Source organism: Drosophila tropicalis, unplaced genomic scaffold (assembly GCF_018151085.1).
Source record: "Drosophila tropicalis isolate 14030-0801.00 unplaced genomic scaffold, ASM1815108v1 contig_845, whole genome shotgun sequence".
Lineage (NCBI taxonomy): Eukaryota > Metazoa > Arthropoda > Insecta > Diptera > Drosophilidae > Drosophila > Drosophila tropicalis.
The window spans coordinates 12,202,334-12,214,881 of NW_027173338.1; positions in this window are offsets into that span (position 1 = coordinate 12,202,334).

Genomic DNA, 12,548 nt, shown 5'->3' on the forward strand with positions numbered 1-12,548 from the left:
ATTACAAATCAATGAGATGCACTCGGGTTGCATCTCCCTGCATCATCATCTCATAGAGACGAGAAAAATAGACAACTTTTGATGCTAATTTGAATACTGGCACAGATGGCAGAAACGGGATCCCAGGGATCCACCGAATAGGTCAGCCAAAGCCTTTTCAATGACCATAAGATTGTGCAAATATGACGAAAGTTGGCCGCCAGGCTAGAACGAGGAGTGAAAAACTCAAAATGGCAGCTATCGAGAAAAGTTTGATATATTAGCCAGTCAATACTGATACTTACTTGATTTTAACTTAATACTAAGGTTAATCACACCAAATATGAAGTAGTTTAATCATATGTTTAATCTTAATTTCCACAGCGTAGCACCAGAAGATGCAGTTTAGCACCTCGAACCAAAGATGCGAGAGAGATCTGTATAAGGGAGATCTTCATATTTCTAAATAACTCGTTAATAGAATAAAACCAAACAAAATCAACACAAAATGATTTGAAATTATCTTTGGGATTCGTATCTTATTTATGATGCGGTTCACAAGGAATGCGCTGCCGTTCCCGTTCCCGTTTCATCTTCACCAACAGCAAAAGAATTGTGGTACGATATATTTTTATTGATTTTGTTGTTGTATTTGGATTTTTTGGGTTTTCATAATGAGCATTTTGTGGTGTGGATGCTGGTCTGGTTCTGCTTTGATTTGGTGTCGTTCGGTCTGGCTAGTTTGGACACAAAGAGCAAGCGGGACAGAGAGAAAAACAAAAGGAAGCCATAAATTAGATCTATGAATCAAAAGCTGATATCTGATATCCACTGATAAAAATATTTATATACACATTTTATATTCATTTTTGTTCGTTGCTTCTCTACCATCTTCTCTTCAATATTTTCTGAATGATGTTTGTGGCAGACATTCGGTCTCTCGTGAGTCTGTGAACCGAATCGTCAGATGATATCATATCATAAATATTTTGAGTGGGTCACATTAATTGGAAAAACTATGGAAGAAAAATATGTTAATTCAAAGGTTCACATTGCTTCTTACAGCTTTAATTTATCAACTATTGTCTGAGATTGGCCACTCCTGGGGTAAGCTGCGAATGGGCTTTTCCTGCAGCAATTAAAGCCAACAAAGAAGTCCAGCAACAATTTGGCTAGAACAGAAGCTATAATCCATTTCTACACATAAATCCAATTAGGATTTTCCTTTCCCAAACTACAACAGTCAAATGACATGCCTGAACCGAAGATGATAACATTTCCACATCCCTTGCTCCCTGCCAATCTGATTGACCTGGACCAGGCCATCGAGACACGAGTGGGGAAATCAAAGCTCAAGTTAGACAAAAAGTAAAAGTAAATCACTCAACGCGATACCGATTTTCGCTAATAACAAAAATGATTTTTTGTTCGACTTTCTAGAAATGCTCCAGGGAGGCATTAGCTCGTAGCTGAAAGTGCCGAACAAGGAGGAGGAAGGATATGTGGAAAGTAGATTGCCACATGATGATAAGCGAGACCATGTCCATGCTCATGCCCATATCCATGAGTGCTGGCCTCTAATGAACTCAATCAAAAATCGATTTGTCGAACTGGATAAGTTTTGCTTGGTACATCAAATGGAATTTATGAGATAAATTTACCCAAACAGATTGGCCAACTTATGAAAGGGAATTATTAATCTCCCTGCATCCCTCTCTCATCCCCCTCATCCGCTTCGACCAAAAAGAACTTGTCAGCTGTCAAAAGCTGATGCAGAGCCATTAAAAAGAAGAAGGAGAGAAACCCATATAAGTGTCGTCTTCCTGTGACTGCGATGAAAAATATTGTCATCATAAAGCGTTGGCAAAGAAGCCGTTAAATATTATTAAGGAGACCATTTAAATTCATTAATGAGCCAAACTCCAACGAGGAGTTGGGTCTCTCAGCATCGCCATTGCCATCGCCATCATCGTCATCGTCATCGTGTCTGAGATTTACATACGATGAGCTGGGAAAGATGTGTGTTTTGTTTATTTCTTGTTTTTGTTTTTTGTTTTTTTGTTTGTTTGTTGGTAGGTTGGTAGGTTTTGTTGGTTTTTGTTTTTACCTGGAGTCGCTTTACGATCGGTCGGAGGCAGAGGCAGCGCCCAGCCATGAAATGGTCACGAAAATGAAAGACGACCGGGTCCAGGCCATGTCGAATGTCTGCTGCTATGTTGCAGCTCTTCTCTACCATATCCACATCCTCGTTAAAACAAATGAGAGATGCCCAGCCAAAAGCGAAAAAAGGAACGAGAAATGCGAAATTAAATTAAGCAAATGAAAGCCCACGTTGACAATTTTCATATCGGGGCCCTGAACGAATATTGGCGAATATTGCTTAAAAACGTCAATAATTCATTTGTTATGCCTGCACATTGAATGTCGGCGACATGAGATATCGTCCGGGTCCTGGCTTTGGTCGACGTCCATGCTTTTGCTCTGATCCGGGTTCCCGTGTTCCCCTTTCAGTTCGTAAGTTTCATTCAGTATTTATCCCTTCGTGTGTGTGTGTGTGTGTGTGTGTGTAAGTGGAGTGGGCATAAAGTGTGTATGTATCGGTTGCGTGTTGAATGTGGAGCGCGTATTTGTGCGACGAGTTTATGCAAATTAAGATGAAGAAACAGACCCAAAAGATGCTAAATTATCAAAAATTTTATTTCAGACCCTTCCCGCTTTCGAGATAAGTGTCAAGAGAAGTGCCAGAAGAATATCAACATTTCTAACTTTCGTAAACTTATTTTTGAAAGTTATTCAAAAGGAGTTTGAAATTTTAAAGAACTGTTTAGGGTCGACTACACGAACGGAACAATGCTTGTCTCAAAGATAATAGAAAACCATTTTTCATTTATGAGCATTTTCGTTTGTTTTATGTTTTTTTTTGCGATTGCCGCCGTGTCACTTGGCTAACAAATTCATCATTAATTTTCCGCATTATGTAAACACATGCAAGTCGAGAGGAAGGAGTGGGAAAGAGGGGTAGTGGATAATGGAAGTACAGAAACAGCAAAAGCAAACACAAATGTTGAAAAGCAACTGACATTTTGATTTCCGTAATAAAATAATTAATGATCAGAGTTGCTATCGGAGAAATCGGATCTGTATCGCTTTAAAGTTGGCAGGGGAAGGGGTCAGACAGGACAAGCCGTGAAGGCGCATTAATGATGACATTCAAATGACGTTAACTTCTCAGTTTCTCTACGGTTCAGTTGGAATTCCCTATCCCGCTGACAGGCGAAGAGTTTGCACATGTAATTAAGTTTGTTTCAATTCAAAAACGCAATCTCGAAAACCCAAATCGTCGCCTGTGCAAGGGTTTCGAGTGCACCCTGGAGGCGACTCATTTATCACTGGTCTCCGACCGATGGTGGCGCCCCTTGGCTGGTGGCGTGATTATTTTGACATAATTTTTATTAATGTATCGCCGTAGGATCAGCAGTTACAAATAAAAAACTAAAAACTTCTATCAACATGTTCGCCGATTTTCCAAGGGAACCCAGTGACCGATTAAAGAATTTTCTTGGTTGCTCGACCTGTTATTTTTGCAAACAATTTTTCATTAAATTTATTCAAAATTCATATTATAGCCGCGCCAGATTGTGCGTAGAATAACTTAAGTTGCCGCCGACGTGAAAAACTCAGACTCAATGACATTTATGGGACAAATGCCTGGCTCCACTCCTTTACCTTGATATCGGTATCGGGGGTATGGCTCGGTTAGGTCGGGCTTCTTGAATTTTGGCGCCATCAATTTGGCTCCGGAATTCAGGCACGAACTGCAACTAAAGCAGAAAAATAACAACAAACAAAAATTGAAGCAAAAAGAAAGAAGAGTCCAAATCAACTTTCCAAGTCAGTCGATAATAAGTAGGCGCCAGCAAAACACAAAAGCACAAAAAACCTAACAAGACGAGAATCAAGACTTAAATTCATCAATGGAATTCCACATTGAAATTAAAAAAATGCGCCATACATATATTAAATATACACATACAAAATTGTATCAATAAGTAGGAACTTTATTTGGAGATCGGGGGGAAATGGAAACGAAAAGACTCACAGCTGGAGACGAGGTTGTTTTCAAGATGACTGTCAGAAGGATCTCTTATATATCTTAAAATCAATATACTTAGCAGTTAATATTGGTCTATCTATTCTACAAATAGACACTTTATATACTGAGTCACGGTGTTCCAACCATTCCTGTAGAAGTCAGTTGAGAACTCATAAACCATAAATGAAGACCAACACGCACACACACCCAGAAAGAGAGAGAGAGAGAGTGAGAGGTGGTGTAGCTAAATGAAGACTGGGCCTATCGTAAAGCTTACATCGACGATTTGTAGAACAAACAAATTAAGCCACGATCGAACTGCAGCGGCAAGAGAGTAAGGCTAGTCAGCCACTCTGCCAGTTAGCCTGTTAGCCAGTTATTCAGCTAGCTCAGCTAGATCGAATTGGACTTGTGGATCGGGGACTATGGAATCGTTTCGTATCTCGCATGTGCAACGACAAAACGTTTGCCTACGTTTGCTTTGGAGACTCGGGAGCTTTTTACAGCGTTTACTTCTAGTCTTTGATCGCTGATAGTGCCCCCATGCAGGGCAATGGATGGAGAAGAAGACGGGGCGGAGGACAATTTGAGGAGGATAGAATTTACATTTGTACATTTTATACTTTTTTTTTTTTTTTTTTTTATTTTTGCATTTGTTTAATAATTTACTTTATTATATTCTGTTATTACTCTGACATGCTTTATTCGTGGCTGCACATTCACGTTGCATATTTATGCATATTTTATATTCATAACTTGTCGCATTTCGTTTGCTGCAACAAGAATAACAACAGCAACAAAAACAACAAGTTTTATCGAACATCGATCGATCCGATGGAGGCAACTTCTCTGAGTAGTTGTGCCTGTGTCTGTGTCTGTGTATGTGTGGAGAGTAAACTCTGGCCAATAAATTGGCAAAACACAACACAACAGCCATGTGGGACACACAAACACCTTGACACCGTACCTGTATCCCCTTCTCACACCGCTCTCGAACCCCATTTCATCTGTTTAGCTGTGAGTTATAAGCCAGCAACAAGAGTTATGACAATTCTTGGCTAGCTAGGACGGTGAGGCTGGCGGGGCGCGAGGAGCTCGACAATTGCAATCGGTTACATTTCGAATTGAATTCAATGACTTGAGAATGCATAATTGCCTAGATTGTCTGGTGTAATAATTTTAATATCTAATAAGCGTTTGATCGATGAATATAAAGTGAATGGAAAAGTTGTGAGAATTCCAAAATCAATGAGACTTTTTAGGTTTAACTTTCTTTCCTTCTTAGGCTTTGTGTCATTAAGTTTGCTGACCTACATAAGATAAGTAATAGGAAGTTTACTTTCGATATAGGGGTGCACTGGAAATAAGAAACATTTGTCGTATGATGATTTTAGGTTAAAGTTTTATACTAGGGTAACCATTTTCGCTCAGTGTCACAGTCGTAGGTTTAATTGCTTACTACTCCAAGACAAGTAATTGCTTTTAAATATTACTATATTTTGGTTCTTTCTTGTTGCGTTTTGTTCTGTGCAACCCGCAAGTCATAAATGCATGTGGCATGTTCTTAGACAGACAGATGTAAGTTGGGGCAACTGCAATTCATAGATTAGTTCCAAATCAGCAACGTTCCACAATCGGCGGTGAGGTAAATTTAAAACGCTCTCGAGTGAAAAGGATCTGTCTGGCTAACAAAAGTCGTACTTAAGTCATAAAGTGACCAGCTCAAATATATTTAAAAATCGGTTAATTGCCTTTCGCAACTAAGCCATTCGATTCACCTTCCTCGGCAGCAACCAGAGACCGCTGACGACCTGTGAAGATATACACACTATGCTTAGGTGTAAAACCGATGATGATAATGAATATGACGATGATGAACTCACGTCTTTTAGGTAAAGAAAAAATGGGTTTTGTTACTCGCTCGACGTGTATAATTTATGATAGCTTTAACCTTAGTTTACAACTAGTTATGACTTATCAAAATGTTAATAGCCCAGAGACCAGGGTTACATATACATATGTATGCAAATACACACATGTCCTATTCTCCCTTTGACACCAGCTTTATATCGTATCTATTTATGATTTAACGTGTCTGAGGGTGAATGACTCAAACTTGCAATTCTTAGCAATCTGATTGTGAAGCAAATTTCAATATTTATGAAATTCTCATATACTGCTTGTTTGTTGCAGCCCTCTTGGTCTCTTCAGAAGCCTTCGCACTTCATTTTCAAACCTCCACAATGGCCAATATTTTTAACGTTTTCCTCCGTGTTGTGGGTTTTATAGTCCATGACCAATGGAAGGTGATCAAAGGCAAGAGATCTCTTTTGAAAGCGGAAATTGCACATTGCCGTCGTTGTTTTGCGTTTCAATTTCGTTAAAAGAAAGTCAAAGTACCTCCAAGTATGTTGTACGCCCGGTGGGAAGCTCACTGTTCAGTGTTTTGTCAACTTTTTCACACGATATTTCGTTTTAGATAAGTTCAACGATTAATTCATTGAAATTTTCGTCAAAATTTTGATAGCAGATTAGGACACAACAAAGACATATACATACATATAACGAAAATAACCAGCTAACGCCTTTTTATGGCTGGGACGTGTGCGCGAATTCGAGTAGCTAATCGGCCCAGTTAGTTGTGGATGGTATTGTGTGATAGTTTGTACCCACATTTCATTTCCATTTTATTTTTCATTTTACATTCATACATATTTGCTGCCCGCACGAAATTGGGCTAATGTGAACGTGTTTGACTGACTGCTGACTGCGTGTGTTAGAATTATTATGGCGGATCGGGGTGGAAGGCAGGAGACGTTTAATATGTCGCCTAATTGGTATGCAAAACGCGCCTTCCCTGATTATTGCCAACTAAAATGAAATAAAACAAAAGCATTAGGTACCAAAACCACCAACAACAGCCATAACAACAACTAAGGCAAAAAACAAATTAAAATATATACATATGTAACAACAACAACAACGGCAACGGCAACACGTCGCAGACTTTTAGCTTAACTCTCCGTAAATATTTGAACTAAATGCCTCTTTATAAAATCCAACATACTCGCGTACATGCATATGCAATGCTTTTATGGTAATTCTCCCCTCCCCACCCAACCCCACATCTAGGGCTGCGATACCAAAAGAAAAACTTAATAAACCTTAGTAATGAGCGCATAATAAAAGAAAGGTAATAAACTTCGGTGCGTTAATGAAGTTCAAAGTACTTACATATGCACATAGAAAGAACAAACTGTATTTCGAATCGATTTAGAAAGTAAAGCCAAGGTGGATGGCCAATTTTCAAATCAAAAGGAACTACATACTAGATTTCCTATATTTAATATACTAGTTCTTGTAATGATTTTGATTTTTTTGTTTGTTTTTTGTAAAAAACCTTCTAGAAATAACACATTGCCAAAAATGTCAACGTTGAACGTTCACAAACAATTTCGAATCAAGATGTTTTGCATTTAAACAATGACAAAGTAAATAAAATCGAACTCAAAATAATTGGTATATAATTGCTATTTGGCATTTAAGATTAAAAGATATAAATAAAATTACAAAACAAATCTAGAGGCCGTGACTAAATGGGGAGGATGTGCTAGTCAGTGACAGACATGGAGACAGAGACGGAAAGGGAGGCAGAGTGACAGTCAGACAATCGAAGAGGCAGGGCAATCCAACATTTCTTTAAGGATGAGCAAAACAAAACAACGAAACTTTGCACTAAATGTGAAAGTGAAATTTTTTTTTTATTCGCACTTTAAAGTGATTTATGGTCACTGAATTTTGTCTGTAAAAATCATTGAAAGGAATGCCTTTTGTCATTGGAAAGGAAGGCGCATCGATTCCACATCTTCTTTTCATTTGCTGACAGACGCTGAGCAATTTTTTGTTGTCTTTGCACGCATGGAAATAATTACATATATTTGTATACTCTTTCTGATTGGGTATGCTTATTTTGGTATACAGCCGTTCAGAGGTTTTCGAAATGATGACTCTAGTTTGGACCTAGTCAAGATTGTAACGTAAGAGTGTAATCTAATAAATTGTCAATTCAAAATCATTTTTTTAAATAATAGAGTATTAACATTTCAATCGCTGTGAAGTTTTTACTTTGGTATTCTGGTTTAATCTCTTAATTGCCATTGCCCATCGACCGCATCCCGCCCCTTCCTGCCTCTTGTTCGCTGCATACATACATTGATGTTTCAAAGAAAATTACAATTAAAAATAATACAAAATGAAACCAGAAACAAACTGTCGAAGCAATCAATCTGAATCGATGAAAAATTCATTGTAAAATGCAAATGAAAATGCCTTCGATCGACGACGACGACGACGTCGCCAGGAGCAGCAGCAGCAGCAAAAGCAACAACAACAACAACGGCTGCTGCTGCTGCTGCACTATATGTGCATATTTTGGCCAATATCCAAGGAATGTGTTTTTTTAATCAGCACATAAAAAATATTGCACATTTACAATTTTTGCCGATTTTTCACCCTTTTGCATCGAATTCAATCCGATGCGATGTGATTCGTTTCGATACGATTCGTTTTTATTTCGTTTCATCGTCGCAATTCGTCTGCCAGTCGCCAGTGCTCGATTTATTTAATTGCATTTTAATTTATTTGAATTATTTTCGTTTGGCATTAATCGATGCTCGGGAATTTCAATTATAATAAAACTTGAAAAAAGAGCTGAAGAATTTTTCAATAGTGCAATCGAAAAGCAATTATAAGAAAGCATTTTATAGTCGGTTTCGAAACACACTCACTCACACACACACACACACACCAACATAGAGGGCCAGCAACAATGAAAAGAAAAATTTAACAATATAATAAAAACTAACAACAAAAACAAAGTCATTGAAAATTAAAAATAAAATGAGTGTAATAAAAAATGTTAAATGTCCAATCGGACATTTCTTAAGAGCTGATGAATCAATTGATAAAATCCCAAAAAAGGCTATTAGCATCATAAATTTAGTGTCAAGAAATGAAAAAACTATTAACTTTTGATACTCTATAGAAAACTTTGTAATCTAACATAAATAAATGCTAAGATCTAGTCCTCCCACAAACACTCGGCCGGCCACAAAGGCAAGGATCATATGCCATGTGCTTCTCATTTTAAATTTCTCCCCTACTTAAAGAACTCATTCATTACTTACTTTTTATTTAGCAGAAACTTTTTGTGCTCTTTCATTTCGTTTCTTACATATACACATACATATATGTATATATTTTTTAAACCGTAAGCCATAAATAACAAATTTTTATCTGGCAACATTTCGGACATTTGCTCTCCTCCACAGAAAGTCCTCAGAAGGCTAAATGGGGGCTGGAGGTAGAAGGTATAGAGCGCAGAAATAAAAATAAAAATGATGGAAATAAAATACGAAAAATACTCGAAAGGAAGTCCAGAGTTGGACTTGCGGGAGTCGGAGACGTAGTTGGAGTTGGTAGCATTGCTGGAATCTATCTTTCCGGTGTATCTGAGTATGTGTGTGTGTGTGTGTGTGTAGAGAGGAAAAACTTTTTGCAGTCACGAACCGAGCTCATGTCCTTGTTTGTATTAGGTGTACGTGTGCCAATGAATTTCGTTTCGTTTGGCTCGGCGAAAGGAAGAACAACTCGGATCATGGGGCTGTCCATCAGTTGAAGGCTTATTGCTTGCTTATCTGCCCAGCCATCCAGCAGCGACTTATGAAATACTTACTAACGGCTTTATTTGACCAACTCCCACCACTGTCTACCACAACCACTCGAATGCTGATGAATTCCTGGGACAAGAGCAGGCACCTTGACTCTCTGCAAATATTTTCTCAACAAACAAGCGCCAACAGGAATGGGACTCTGTTCTCTCCTCACTCAGTTGTTGGTTGTGTTCATATTTTATTTATGTTTACGTAGAAGAAAAATCAATTCCAATTGAAATCGCCAAACTCTGCAGCAGCAGCAGCAGCAGGAGCAGCAGCAGATGAAAATCCTTTTTGTGCTGCAGCAGATGAAAATCAATTTTTAAACTTTTCGCAATAATCCCCACACAAATGGCAGCCAGTCGAATTTATCCTTGAGCACACATTTATTTGCCATAATACGGCAAGTACGTGACACCCGAAGCCCACCCAACCCCCTCCTCCATGTTACTCGACATCCTCTCACCCGTAAGCGGTGTATTCGCTGCCAGTGAGAAAATATTGAATTGAAATTCATTTGAAGGTTTTTTGCCAAATAGTATGAAAAAAAATTCTGAAAAAATGATTCCATATGAATTATAAATTGTTCGATTTATGCACATTTAGAGAACTTTTGGCAACGGTAAAAGCTTTTAGGTTAAGTGATTTTATGGTTTTTCCAAATATGATTCTGTTTTTACCTCCCCTAAAATTTGCAGGCAAAGTCTAAATATAAATATTTGGAGAAAAAAAGTTGACCAAGATGAAATATGCTCGGGAATACATCAATTGAGAATATAAGTTCAATATTGAAATTCTAGATTTATGTTATGCTTAAAGTTAGTTTTTCTCGGTTTGCACCCAAATCTTTCCTTTCGTTATATTTATAGTTATGTATATACATTAAGCATTTCTTAGTCAGTTCAAACTAAAGACGCAGTTTCGAGAAACAAGCACATATCACGAAACTCAATCAATAACCTCATCCAATTCAATTGGGAAAAGACGCACAAAAAATGACTCTTGCTGTTACCTGATGACGATTGCCATTTCGACAGGGCAAACCCTTTTTCGCTGAATGGTAACAAAAAAATGCATAAAAATGTCAGGCAATCTCATAAACAGACTATAAAAACAAAAAATATCTATCTAGACAAACTTGTGTATGTAAAGATTATATACTGAAAACTCCACCGGCACATAGCTAAGCATAAATTGTTGGGGGCGGGCCCGGAATGGTTGGGCGAATGGTGGATGGGTGGAATATCTTATTTCATAAGCAAATAAGATATAAAGTAAACTCCGGGAAAATGAACCCACCACGGCAAAAGCAGCCGCAAGAAGCAAGTTTACGCAGATTTTGTGGCAGAATCCGTTTTTGTTTGGCGTCGCGAGTCCCCGCCAAGGAAACCCCATCAAAATTCTGGCCACAAAATTCTTCAAGCTCACGTACAAGCGAAGGCCTCCAGGGAGTTTTTCGCCGCCGTCAAAAAGGGTTGCGACCGCACCTTGAGAGCTGGGGATTTAGTGGGGAAGGTGGAGTGAGCTTGACTGTTGACAAAAGCCAAAAAGTTGACTATCAAACCAAAAACTTTGACCAAGAATGTGCCACCAGCAACATGGGGCGGTTTTGTATTCATAAATATTTTAGGATTATTGGAAGAGGGGGGAGGTGAAGTTAATAAACTTGTCTACAAACGCCTTGAGGCAAAAGACTGCAGTTACACATACACAAACACACACACTCCCAGGATGTTCTTTGCACCTTTCCAGTATTCTGTTTTCGACTAATCGATTTCCTTTTCATGATCATGGTGATGATGACGGTGGTGGTGGCGGTGGTGACCAGCGGCTGTCACCTGCTCGAGAGAGAAACTACTGGACTAAGATCGCCTCCGGGACTATTTCAAGATATGTCTGAGCATCTGCGCGCAAAGGGTTTAGGTTTTGGGTTCGTCGTTGCCCATTGTTCAGGGCTGTGACGCCTGCGCATAAGTTGAAAGACGGGAATAAAATTCAAATAAATTTTCAACTCGTTCGTTGGCATTTCATTTTTCACTTTGCTGATCATGGGGGTGAGGGTGAAACACTCGCACTCGCACTTGCATTCACATTCACCATTCATTGCCAACGGCTTACGGGTTAGTCTTCCTTTTCCTTCCCAGTCAGTCGCCCCGCCACCGTTTCTTCTGCTTCTTTCAGACTTACAATTTTTATTTTCGTTTTATTACACGAAAACAAAGACAAATTACATAAAATATGTGTTTTGGCCGGCACCTTGAGTTAGTCAGTCAGTTGCGGCTGCGTTTTTTATGTAAATGCTTTTCCTCCTAAAGAGTTTTCATTACTCTAGTCTATACATTCGTATGTACATGTATATGTATATGCCTAACTCTTTTTTCCACCTCAACGACCCTTCTTTCTCCTCTCTTCTAGGGGGAGTTCATCGCGCTTTGAAATTGCTAAAGGAAGTTGTTACTTTGTAATTAAAATTTTGAAGAGATTGATTAACTTATTGTTCGTGTGAGTTTTACAACCCGAAACTATTACCGACTATTTGATGATTTGATTTTGCTTTTGCCTTTTCCTTTGGCTTTGCCTTTACCTTTGCCGTGGCCACGTATCTTTCACTCGGTGATGGTTTTTAGTTCTGCTTTTAATTATGGCTTAAACTACAAACAGAATGATTGCCTATTTCTAAAGTTGACTGAACTCTTTCCATTTTAATTTGAGCTTGGCGCTATTTGATTTAAATTGAATGCAATTAATGGCTTCGTTTGTAT